A 13,263-nucleotide genomic window follows, 5' to 3' on the forward strand; every position below is an offset into this window, starting at 1 on the left:
AGAATGTGACGCGGAATATCCATACCAGCGCATACATGCGAATCAAGTGTTGTGCAATTGTGTGTGATTTATAAGATGTTAGTGACCGTAATGTTAAGCACTGGATATACTTAAGAATATTAAACTAGTAATATTTCTTGTAATATTTCCCTTCCATGGAATTGCTTGTTGTATTTTTGTTGTTGTACTTTTGTTTTCTTGTTGTTGTTGTTGTTGGGTAATTATATTTTAATTTTATCTTATTATCACATTATTGTAAGTGACCATTGCTACAGGGATATTTCCCAATTAAGATTATTTATTATTAATAATAATAAAACTAATTACTCAGTGATCCTAGCTAATAAAAGGTTGCTTGGTTCCTACCTAAGGCAAGGGTGCCCCTAGAGGAGCTTTACTCTGCTCGACCCCCCCCCCCCACCAGCTCGGAATAAAGTGTTTTACAAGAGTTCGCCAAGAAGGTTAAATAGGCAACAGCTTAGCACACGTCATGCCTAGACTCAGCATAAGACCCCTAGTTCACTAACCCATGCTCTCTCAAGTCAGGTACCCCTTTTAGTAGCCTCTTTCGACAGTATTCCATAAGATGACGACATCCTATTGTCTGAAGGTGTCCGAGGACGTAGCGCGTAACTAGAGGTTGATTGCGCGTGGCGGTCATCTTGCGCAGTAGCCCCTGCGCCAGCTCTGTCTTATTATCCTTACGGATAATGGTATTAATAATTCATTTTTCTGATAATTGTTAATAATCTGAAGCGATATTTTGACCTAAAAATAGATGGCTTTATCAAGCTTTATCGATCATATTTTCCAGATTCTACGCTCGAGTTTATCGAAATTTTAATACGGGTACACAGTCTGTAAGAACAAAATGTGCGCTTTTTCAGTATAGATGTTTAGTTCTTAAAAACTTTCCCTAGTGAAATGAAAAACGCCAAGAAGAAGAAGAAGCAGCCTAAACATTGAGAATGCCACGTCCATACATCCCTGAATCCACCCCTCTATAGTCCATTCTCGATCAATTTCTACTCACTTGTGAAAAGAAATACCAGATCCTTTCTGATAGCGATTTGTACCATTGAAAGATGCACAAGAGGTCACCATCGTGAATAGTTCTCCACTCCGCACCTAGGCGTAGGGCTTAACTTAGGCCTACTCTCCTTTAATATCGCCGATCAATGTAAACTCGCACTTATCACTCAAAATAGTTGCCAGTACTATAAATTATCACATAACACAACCACAGATCCACTGACCGATAGGAATCACCACGAAAAACGCACAAGGAACTTTGAACATCACCATGTGTTAACCATGCATTCGAAATTGAAGTGCCCGCAACATGGCGATGCGCGAAGATATTCAATTCTCCGCATAGCACCAGCGCGCTCTTTGAGTCTAGATAAGTAATATTAAAGTCTTTGATTTTTCCACTCCAACTCACCACTGACAGCTCGAAACATACCACATAGTAGAGCATCTTGCTATTCGCAGACGATGTAAAAATATTCTTAACCATTTGGTCACAGGAGGACTGTAGATTTCATCAGAAAAATCTCAGTAGCATATCACATTGGAGCGCTATTAACAAGTTGGATTTTAACATTAACAAATCTCATGTAATGGTATTTTCGAGGGATAAGAAGAAAATGAGTCACTCGTATAATATTTTGAATACTAATTTGTCATCAACGAATTCTATTAAGGATCTTGGTGTGCATTTTGACGCTAAATTGACGTTCTCTCTACACATAAACGAAGTTCTTGCAGATACTTACAGAATATTAGGATTTATTAAGAGATGTACACGTGACTTCACAAATCCCGAAGCAAGAAAGCTATTATAGAACTCCTTTGGAAGAAGTCGGCTAGCATATGCAGCGAGCATTTGGAATCCCAGCTTTAAGCTATATGAAAACAAAACTGAAATGGTGCAAAACAAATTTCTTAAGATACCTGACGTACAAAATAACTAATAATTACCCTAAATTTGATTCGTATGATGACATAATGAAACAACTTGGCTTTAAGTCCTTAGCAAAAAAGCGAGTAATTGCAGTTCTTCTATTTGTCTACAAATTTTTTAAGAATCTTATTGGTAGTCGTAACTTGCTCTTTCTGTTCAACTTGTCTGTCCCTAATCCATCTACACGCCCAAAACATATTTCTTTCTACTGCTCTAGATCAAGAACCCAACAATATAGTAATTCATCAGCGTTAAACTAAATGAAAATATTTAATAAATACAGCAATGAGAACAGACTAGATATATTTTCAACTAAATACACTTCCATAGTAAAACAATGCAAACAAATAACTTAAAGTTAAAATCCCACTTTGCTGACTCTTATTGTTAAGTTCATAACTTCAGTTCTCTTTCTTTTTTCTAGTAATACCATCTACCTCAGCATTATTATTATCTTCGATAACATCACTACCATAATGCAGGCTTTAAACCCGTTAGTAAATCATTTTAATTGTAACATTTCAAATACCTTGTTATACAATATGCATATGTAACTGAATATTTGTAATATTACTGTATGTTACTGAAGAAAAGTGTATTTTTATTTCATTTATGACTTTATTTTACAAGGATAAGAGATAATATAATTTTAATTTGATATTTGTTTTTATCTAATATAATAGAGTATGTGTTTCACATCATTAGGTTAATACCTGTCTGACGCACAATAAATAAATAAATAAATTAATTAATTAATTACACAAATAAATCTCCCTCTGTGGATCCGTGGTAGAGTGTCGGCCTCCTGATCCCAAGATAGCGGGTTCAAACCCGGCAGAGGTAGTCGGATTTTTGAAGGGCGGAAAAAAGTCCATTCGACACTCCATGTCGTACGATGTCGGCATGTAAAAGATCTCTGGTGATACATTTGGTATTTACCCGACAAAATTAATTAAATCTCAGCCATAGACGCCCAAGAGAGATCCGGTTTACTCTAGGTCCGCTAGATGGCAGACAGAGTAAACCGGAACGTCGAAATTGACGAGCAGACAGCCAGATGGCGTCAATTCGAAATGTCTGCAAACGGTAGCTGAGGCCATACGATTATTATTTTATTATTACTCCCAAGTCTTCCGAGCCCAAAGTTTGGGACATTCTTGTAACATTACTCCTTTGTCAGAAATTACCCAGAAGAAATCGTGCTGCTTTTCTTTGAATATTTCCCAGTTCTCGTATCAAGTAGTCCTGGCGAGGGTGCTATACACTGGAGCCATACTCTAACTGCGGTCTTACCACAGACTCATCCGGGAGTACAATCCTTGGGCGAACGGGGAATCAAATCTGAGACCTCGAGATAATAGGTATACACCTTACCTCTACATGGCATTTGGTTACACTTTCCTTGTTATTTATATTTGGTCACAAATCTGAAGAAATGGTGGTCGAACATCGCCGTACTTGTACAAGAGTTGGTACAGTTACGACGCCCGAGTTGCCATAATCCTAGTGTTATTAGAAAACTTGCCAAAGTCTTCTATAAGTCTGCAGCTACCACAATCACTTGTCCATACATTAGATACTAAAGATATGGGACCAACATTGTATGTTATCTTAATGTGGGAGGGGAGAACCACTAAGCCCTACGAACGGGCATTTAGAGGAACTAACTTATATGAGATACGATCTAGAGCTGGCGGAGTTGGCCACTCAAATCTGATAATGGAACCCGCCGTGTGATTCAAACTTTAAGTGGGCCATGAGGCTGTAGCTAGGGAACGGGAGATGGAGACGGAAGTGGGGGAAGAGAAGAGAAAGGGCTCGCCGAGCTCTGACTGCATCTCAATAAATAAAACTTACGTTTTGTACACACCGTACATTATGAGAATAATAATCTTGTTTTTCTCAGCAGCCATTCAACCTGTTAAATTTATGTACAGTGAATAATAATGTTATTGGCTTTACGTCCCACTAACGATATCGTTTTCGCGAACGCCGAGATGACACAATGTCGACCCACGGGAGTTCCTTTACTTATAGGTTATAAACTTCATGGTTCTGATCCGAATTGAATTGCAAGTACAATGTAATTATTAAATTAATTTAGTAATGGTCCACCTTTCAATACTATAATATGTAATATTCTAAATTACATTAATTAGGGACTAGTTTCGGCCTGGGCTGGCCATCTTCAGCCTTAATGTAAAACACCTAATAACTAAACAAATGTACATGCACACAATTGACATAAAAACAAATGAAAACAAATATATACAAAGTGACATTAAAAACTGGGATGGAATTGAATAAATTTGAAAATGAACTAGGTTCTAACATCATGAGTATGTTCATCATTGAGAATAATTTCAAGTATTAAGTATTAATTTATATACACAGAACTGTCAGTTCTAATACTGCTGATCATTTCAATAAGAACTGCTAAATGTTGATCCTGTAGTTTGTCATCAAATCTATATGTGTGGTGTTAGCTATATGTAATCCATTGGACACTGCTGTAAATAACCACTAGCTGACAGGGAACTGTTAGATGTTGTTTCATCTTCAATCAAAATAATAAATGAGATGCTCTCATGGTGCTTGTTAAATCTTGCTGAAATGTTGTTGGACATTGTCAGGACAGCACATGAAGATGTGGTTAACACAGATACATTGTGTCTGGTATAAAATTTTTGCGATTCATTGCGGTGCCCATGAAGTTAACCTGATAAATTAGATAAAATTAAATTAATGAATTGAATGAGAGAATGTGTTAGTTAGATGGCATAGGTTATATGAGACTTACAGTACCTCTCAATACAGCATGAGGTGTGTGGTCCATTGTTGAGTGTGCTTCAGACTAACTGTTGTGAGATTCAAATGAAAAGGAAGGAGGGGGGAGGGGAAGGTCATAAGGAGAGGGGGTTGGGGAAGGGGGTAGGGGAGGGGGGTTAAGGTGTGGCTAAAGGATGTGGGAAAAAGGATGGTTGTTGAGGAAATGTGCTGTGAATATTATGAAAAACTGAATTATGACTTCTCAAAATCATCAGTAAAGGACCCCTCCTTAACATTACAGAAAGCTGCTTCATACATTTAGATCAATATTTCAACCCAAATCATAATCTTAATGAAATTTCAGAAAAAACCAAATATCCTTTTTGACCTTCTAATTCCTATTTTCAGCAATGTCAAACCAACAAGTCATAATTCAGTTTTTCATAATATTCACAGCACATTTCCTCAACAACCATCCTTTTTCCCACATCCTTTAGCCACACCTTAACCCCCCCTCCCCCACCCCCTTCCCCAACCCCCTCTCCTTATGACCTTCCCCTCCCCACTCCTTCCTTTTCATTTGAATCTCACAACAGTTAGTCTGAAGCACACTCAACAATGGACCACACACCTCATGCTGTATTGAGAGGTACTGTAAGTCTCATATAACCTATGCCATCTAACTAACACATTCTCTCATTCAATTCATTAATTTAATTTTATCTAATTTATCAGGTTAACTTCATGGGCACCGCAATGAATCGCAAAAATTTTATACCAGACACAATGTATCTGTGTTAACCACATCTTCATGTGCTGTCCTGACAATGTCCAACAACATTTCAGCAAGATTTAACAAGCACCATGAGAGCATCTCATTTATTATTTTGATTGAAGATGAAACAACATCTAACAGTTCCCTGTCAGCTAGTGGTTATTTACAGCAGTGTCCAATGGATTACATATAGCTAACACCACACATATAGATTTGATGACAAACTACAGGATCAACATTTAGCAGTTCCTATTGAAATGATCAGCAGTATTAGAACTAACAGTTCTGTGTATATAAATTAATACTTAATACTTGAAATTATTCTCAATGATGAACATACTCAAGATGTTAGAACCTAGTTCATTCTCAAATTTATTCAATTCCATCCCAGTTTTTAATGTCACTTTGTATATATTTGTTTTCATTTGTTTTTATGTCAATTGTGTGCATGTACATTTGTTTAGTTATTAGGTGTTTTACATTAAGGCTGAAGATGGCCAGCCCAGGCCGAAACTAGTCCCTAATTAATGTAATTTAGAATATTAAATATTATAGTATTGAAAGGTGGACCATTACTACATTAATTTAATAATTACATTGTAGTTCCTTTACTTGCCAGTAAATTTACCAACATGATGATGGCTTATCTGAGCACCTTAAATACCACCGACCACAGCGGGGTACCCAAACCGACAACTTCAGCGCAGAAAGCGAAAGCTTTACGACGGAGATTCTCAGCTCGGCTCAGTTTATACATGTAAGAAACGTATTTTGACATAAATATGTCTTAGGGCTGGAGGTTATCCGAAAATGTGCCTAACGTGACGAAGTGTGTAGCGGAAGTGACGTCACAAAATGATTTACCTAGAAACAGTGACCTTGAGAGGTACAGTACGCTAAACTTTTAGTGATATTTCGGCTCCCTAGTGATGAATCGGTAGACCTCGGTTATCTTCGAGATTCGTATTGGCAACCTTTGATACACAAAACTATGAATCGAGTATGCACCGCCGTGAGACATCTGGCGTAGACTTTACGTACAAGTACTGTTGTTGTGTTTGTGGAAGTGATATTTCTGAGAATTCATTCTAGAAACAAGATTCGCATCGAGAAATGTTATATAACGTTATATAAAGTGTGTGTGACACAGTTGTTGGCTTAAGATAAAAAAGGTTTAGAAAATTCATATTTATCGATCACACTATTGATTCAATTCAGATTTCATTTCCATTCAGTTGGCAGTATTACCAGAACCGGGGTAGCTCCTTGCTTACTCCTCACCCCCGTAAGACGAGGTATCACTAAAAGTTTTGTACGCGGGCCGTAGATTTGTTAAAAAGAATTCACAGTTCTAGCCCTCCGGCAACCACCTCAATGCTGAAAACATCCTAGGGATATGAGCTACGAATTTTAGGTAAATAAAATATAATAATGTATGAAGATATATTCTTTATTTATTCCTAAAAATACAATAATTTTCTTAATCATTGTTATCCGGTCGATTAGATTAGCCTTTTCCTACTACTACGAGCGCTAATGTGCGTCAATGCAGAGTTTCACTTAAGCCGGCCCGTATACGTCGGAAAACGTGACCCTAATCTCTTATTGTTATTCTTATTATTATTTTCTTCTTTTTCTACCGCTTTTACCACATCTGTGGGGTCGAGGGTGCGAACTGTGTCGCACATATGGGTTTGGCCACGTTCTACGGCCGGATGCCCTTCCTGACGCCAACCCTATATGGATGCAATCACGATTGCGTGTTTTTGTGGTGGTTGGTAGTGTAGTGCAATGTCTGAATATGAAGAGGAAAGTATTGGGACAAAAACAAACACCCAGTTCCCGAGCCAGAAGAATTAGTCGGAGGCGATTAAAATCCACGACCCGGCCGGGAATCGAATTTGGGACCCTCTGAACTGAAGGCCTCAACGCTAGCCATTCAGTCAATGAGTTGGACGTTATTATTATTATTGTTATTGTTATTATTATTATTATTATTATTATTATTATTATTATTATTATTATTATTATTATTATTATTATTATTATTATTATTATTATTATATTCGTTTGGAATCCTTCTTTGCAGGCCAAAATCGTTGAATTCTTTCTCTGGCAACCTGTCTTCTTTCCTCTGTCCATCCCCTATTCATTTTCTGTTCGTCATGGAAGCCTCTGAAGCTGTCGATCACTGATCTGTATTTTGTTCGGTTTAGGGTGTATTCCCGATTTAATCCAGCTGCTCAAGATTCTTTCTTACCTCCCTGAACAATTTGTCGGAAACTTTAAGTCTACTGTAAATTGATTTCAAAATCTGTTTTGTTAGCCTCTTCTCGTCCATTCTAAACAGATGCCCACAAAATTTGAGTCTTCTTTTCTTCATTGACTCTATCAATCTTTCAATTTCTTGGTGTAATTCTCCCCTTTCTCGTAATCTATACCGGCCATCCACGATTTTTGGACCCATTATCTTACGGAGTATCTTTCTCTCAAATTTCTCAGCTTCCTTTAGTCCCGACATTCCTGCAATTCGGAGGCACTAGCTAACATACAGACACACTGTGTTATAATGTCTTTGTTTAGTTCGCCTTGAGATGGCCTTTCTCTCGTATGGAGCATGTGTACTGCGTATTATTATTGTGTATTATTCCAGTTTCCCAGATCCTTTCCATCTCTTGACTTTGGGTGTTAATGGTAATTTCTCCTCCACTTTTCAACATTTCTTTTGTGATTGAGTCTTCCCTGGCGGCTTTGTTATTCTTCAGTTCCTCATCTATCCTCCGAAGTTTATCAGGAGTAGGAGGAGCTGAATAGTTATTTCTTTGCTCTGGAATTATTCTCGGCCATTTTTCTCTGAGTTCTTCGCAGTTACGTTGTGTCTTGAAGTATTTGGCTAAGACCTCACAGTTTTCTTTATTGCCATTGTCCCTTCACTATTGTTATTTCATCTCGGTGTTTTCCAAATTCGTGCGTTCCTCGTCGCCAGATGTTTCATTCCGGTCTTGTGTCTGTATCATACACCTGTCTATGTCATATGTTACGCAAACACGTTATGTGAACCGCTTAGTCTGATTGTGTTGATTCGGTCAGCTTCCCCTTCGAACGCTTGCGTTGTGCCACGTCCTGGGGGCCATCTGGTGGCGAATGAACATACCATTTCCACTTCTATTATAACGTTCCTAAATTCCAAGTGTCATTGTTTAAGAAGCCTTTCTCGTGGACAGTCTAGATTTCTTCTGAGGACGCAGAGCACAGTTTTCTGCGAAACGTTAAGAATTTCACCTTATTTTCTTGACATGGCATAAGCCCAAAAGCCAATACACTAGCATGTCTATAGTTTTCTTTATTGTTAACTGCCAATTTCCCATCGTCTCTCTTGAAGTTCAAACTTGGTGATTGATAGCCATTTACACGCTGCTTGAAGATCCTGTAAAAATTCTGCTATTGTTTCTTTTGAATTCTGACTGTTTTCTTCATTTATTTTGACACTTTTGGCATTACAGAAGGGTTTTTCAGTCTACTTTCGCACTTCTTTGTACTCCGAGAGCTTATCTTCTGTTTTGCCTGCGTACCATATTTTAGAGGCCATTGCTCTTTGGTCGACTGCCTTATCGCAGCCTTCGGTCCACGATGAATGCTTACGCCTCCTTCGTAAGGGTGAAAATTATTTTACAGTATGTGCCATATTTCCTCGAATATCATGCCAAGTCTCTGGTTTTCTTTGCTGTAAAAGTTCTTAAAAAGTAGCTTTGTTCTATTTCAGCTTGTCCGTGTCAATCCCGAAAACTTCAATGTGGGGCATTTTTTTCTTATTTAATGGAAGAAGTGTAACCTTCGTGCGGGTCAGGAAGTGATCTGAGTCAAGATTGGCTCCTTTTCTTACTTATACATTCATAATTTCTCTAATATTCCGTTTCGACAGCCTCCGTGGCTCAGGCGGCAGCGCACCGGCCTCTCACCGCTGGGTTCTCTGGTTCAAATCCCGGTCACTCCATGTGAGAATTGTGCTGGACAAAGCGGAGGCAGGACTGGTTTTTCTCAGGGTACTCCGGTTTTCTCTGTCATATTTCATTCCAGCAACACTCTCCAATATAATTTCATTTCATCTGTCATTCATTAGTAATTGCGGCAGAGGAGTGCGACAGGCATCGGCAGCCGGCACAGTTCCTATCCTCGCCGCTGGATGGGGGCTTCATTCATTCCATTACTGACCCGGTCGAATGACTGTGGATTTTCATTTTCATTTCGGTTCGATATTGCGACCTGGTCTAACTGAAATTCACCAAGATCTTCTCGTGGAGAGCGCCAAGTTTTCTTTTTCCTGTGATGTATTTTGAAATGAGTAGACATAAGTTTAAAAAAGAAGGCATCACAAACGTCAATAAGTCTGCTGCCATTTGTACTTGTTCTATTGTGAGCAGGGCCGTTACCAGCGATATTCCTAAATCCAATTTGCGTGTTGAAATCACCCATTAAATCTTTAACATTGCCAGAAGGGTTTCTTGTACTATTTAGCTATTATTATTATTATTATTATTATTATTATTATTATTATTATTATTATTATTATTATTATTATTATTATTGTACCGGGTGGTACATCTGTACGCCGCAATTTTAAATCTTCCACCAATAAATCCTCCTCTACAGAAGAAACTGTGAACTTAAAACTGGATCAACTCATATGTTTCTCCTGTAGAGGAGGATTTATTGGCGGAAGATTTAAAATTACGGCGTACAGGTGTACCACCCGGTACAGACCTCCCCACCCCCCCACCCCCAAATGTCCTTCCAAGGGGTGACACAGAGGAGTGTTAAAGAAAGTTATTTTTCCAAAAAAAGTTCTATGTTTTGTGGTTGATAATTTGAAATTAGTTGAATTCCAGCTTCCTTGCAAATAGATTTGTGGGAGAATATGGATGAAACATTAAGAATTTCCAGAGTTTGTAGAGGAATTTTGAAGAACCTTTATACCAAAAAAAAAAAAAAAAAGATTTTTTGTGTCCAGTTTTGAAGTAGATAGTTAGGAGTTAGTTGAACTCCGGCTTGAGAGTGTCTTTGTTGCCGTAGAATGCGAACTACATGATGATAATTTTGACGGCAAGACCAGCCGCCGCTGCCGATGTCCAGTTGAGGTCCCCCGGACCCCTCAAGTACCCTGAGATACACCTCTCCCGCTACTATGAGAGGGTGAGAGGTAGGTAGGTACGTAGGTACGTAGGTAGGTAGGTAGTCGTATGAAGGACGCCGCAGATGCGAAGTTTATTTACAGTCCCCAGATAAGCTGGCGGATAGTGCGTTGCACAGCAGCCTTTGCCGGGAGATAGACTCCGGCGCGCCGTACACAGGAAGACATCACGGGAGTGGAGTGGGCCCTTACCCCACCACGATGGCGGTAAGGCGACGAACGGCTGCGGGGCACTGAAACAGTAAGATCTCGGCGGCAGAATTGTTGTTGACATATGATTTTAGGGTACGATCTTGTTGGTGAGGCTGAGGGGCCAGCGGCGTGGAAGGTTTTCCTTTTGCCACTGATATGGTTTAAAAGGAGACGGGAGCTTGTAACGGCCGCTAGGAAAGGACAGCAGAATAACCAGAGAGGAAGATCGTACAATTAACACATAGACACAAGGAACATAATCCAAGGGCAGAAGGCCTTAAAATAAAACAAAAATATAACCTTCAGGGTTCTTACCAAAATGTTAAAGACTAAGTTAGCAAGGATATTACACAGGTTTCACCTGAGACAGGTCAACCCTAAAGATCCTCTCGGTGGCTGGATTGCTCACTAATAATGTAATAGGAGTGAAAAATTGAGAGCGGGTCAGCTCTTTTATATGTGGTAAAAGTGCCTCTAGGAGGCCGGATATGGTTTTTGGAGCTAATGCTTCTTGTATGAAGGGGTTTTCTGCCCTTTGAACAAATGTGTGCCTGGGTAAAGTTGGGCTAGTAGCTCAAGGATTGTAAAATTGGGGCTCAAAGCCCATAACTTGTAAAGATCCCTGAACTTGTGCTTTCGTTTGCAAAAAATTATACCTTGTACAAGATATTTCATTGTTATTTCACCTAGTGAAAATTTGTTAAATCTTGTTGTCTATTGAAAATATAATCTTCGGTTAAATTTTAAGTTTTGGTTTCATATTGTGGATAGACCCATTCCAGCCCGCACCTTCTTTCACCTCTACTTTCCACGGGTAACCCCGTAACAATTATTATTATTATTATTATTATTATTATTATTATTATTATTATTATTATTATTATTAGTCTCTTCTATGGCCCGTTGTATGAGGCTATAATTTCCTGTTATTGCTTCGTCTTATAAATAAATAAGTAAATAAATATTATTTAATTAACGTATTAATGACAGCAGGGACGAACTGCAAATGTCGAGAGAAAATGGGAAACCTAGCAGGGCTGCGCAATCACCCGCTAGAAAGTCTGGTATATTTTTGTTGAAGGGGGACTGTATTGGGGGAAATAGATATCTAACTCTGTTGAAATATTTTCATGTGTTTCAAACGAAATTCAACTGGACGCAGCTGCTCCAGAAGCGCTATCATTCTATGACAGTGGACTTTAAAGAAGGTCTCATTAACCAGTATATTATTCACGTGACCCTGCAGAGGGAATTGATTCTGGACATTGCTCACGCTCTCAAAGTGGGGGCGGTGTGGAGGCGGCAGACGAAATGTTCCGCTCGGCGGGGCGTGTAGCGAGGTTGCCACCTGCCACCTCGCGAGGGAACCAGGTGTGTTGTTAATTCCGACGAACCTGTATCACTCTTCCATATATGCATTAATTCATTTTATGTAACAAGGGATCTCTATATCAAACATTGGATACCCACCGCATAGGATCGAATCCGCAGCCTCGCACGCCAGATGGGCGGCAGTATCATTAAATTAGAGCAGAAACAAGCCGGGCTGGTAATGTTTACTTAATAAATCATCCCATTCGACATTCATTAGAGAATACATTTCTATGAGATGACACAGTGCCCTAGAAGGACACAAAAACACAACTCTGTAATGAACTATAACGCGCACAGAATATCTCTGTGAGATTTATGTGAAAGTTGAAATATTGTGACCTAAAAAACCATGGCACCGGGAGAGTTGGCGGTGCAATTAGGGTCTCGTATCTGGGTTCAAATCCCAACGTTGGCAGCCCTGGAGGTGGTTTTCCGTGGTTTCCCGCTTTATTTTTACAATTGAATCAGTCATTTTATGAAGGCCGCATGTCCAGAAATGTAACTTTTCAGGAGGAGCAAGAAACCCACAGTTCTGGCCCTTCAGGTAAGCAACTCAATGTTGAAAACATCGTACGGATATAAGCTACGAATTTTAGGTAAATAAAATATAATAAAGTATGAGAAACAAATTGCTTTAAATGCTTAGGAGAGTGGATAACGAATGACACAGAAGAAAAAGTGGCTATAGAAACTAGAGTGCAGAAAATGAGACGGATGTTTCACATGACAAAAAATGTATATAACAAAAAATCCTTATCCTGGAACACAAAATTGAGACACTACCAAACAGTAGTCAGACCTGAAAATTTATATGCGGCAGAAACACGTAAACTAACAAGAAATGGAGATCTCTAAAAACTAGAGAAGGTTGAAAGAAGAATTTTGAGAAAAATACTGGGAGCTTAACGAAATAACAATGCAGAATACAGGTTAAGACCAAACAGAGAGCTATATTTGAAAATTGAAAAACTAACTGACGTAATGAGGAAAATAATACTA

General features: G+C 38.8%; 1 protein-coding gene across 1 annotated transcript in view; it reads left to right on the forward strand.

Annotated features, from left to right (window-relative positions):
* Drl-2 (Derailed 2) overlaps window positions 1-13,263 on the forward strand; it is a 942,221-nt gene that overhangs the window by 547,915 nt on the left and 381,043 nt on the right. The gene's annotated exons all lie outside the window — the stretch shown is intronic.

The sequence above is a fragment of the Anabrus simplex genome, chromosome 10 (assembly GCF_040414725.1).
Source record: "Anabrus simplex isolate iqAnaSimp1 chromosome 10, ASM4041472v1, whole genome shotgun sequence".
Classification (NCBI taxonomy): domain Eukaryota; kingdom Metazoa; phylum Arthropoda; class Insecta; order Orthoptera; family Tettigoniidae; genus Anabrus; species Anabrus simplex.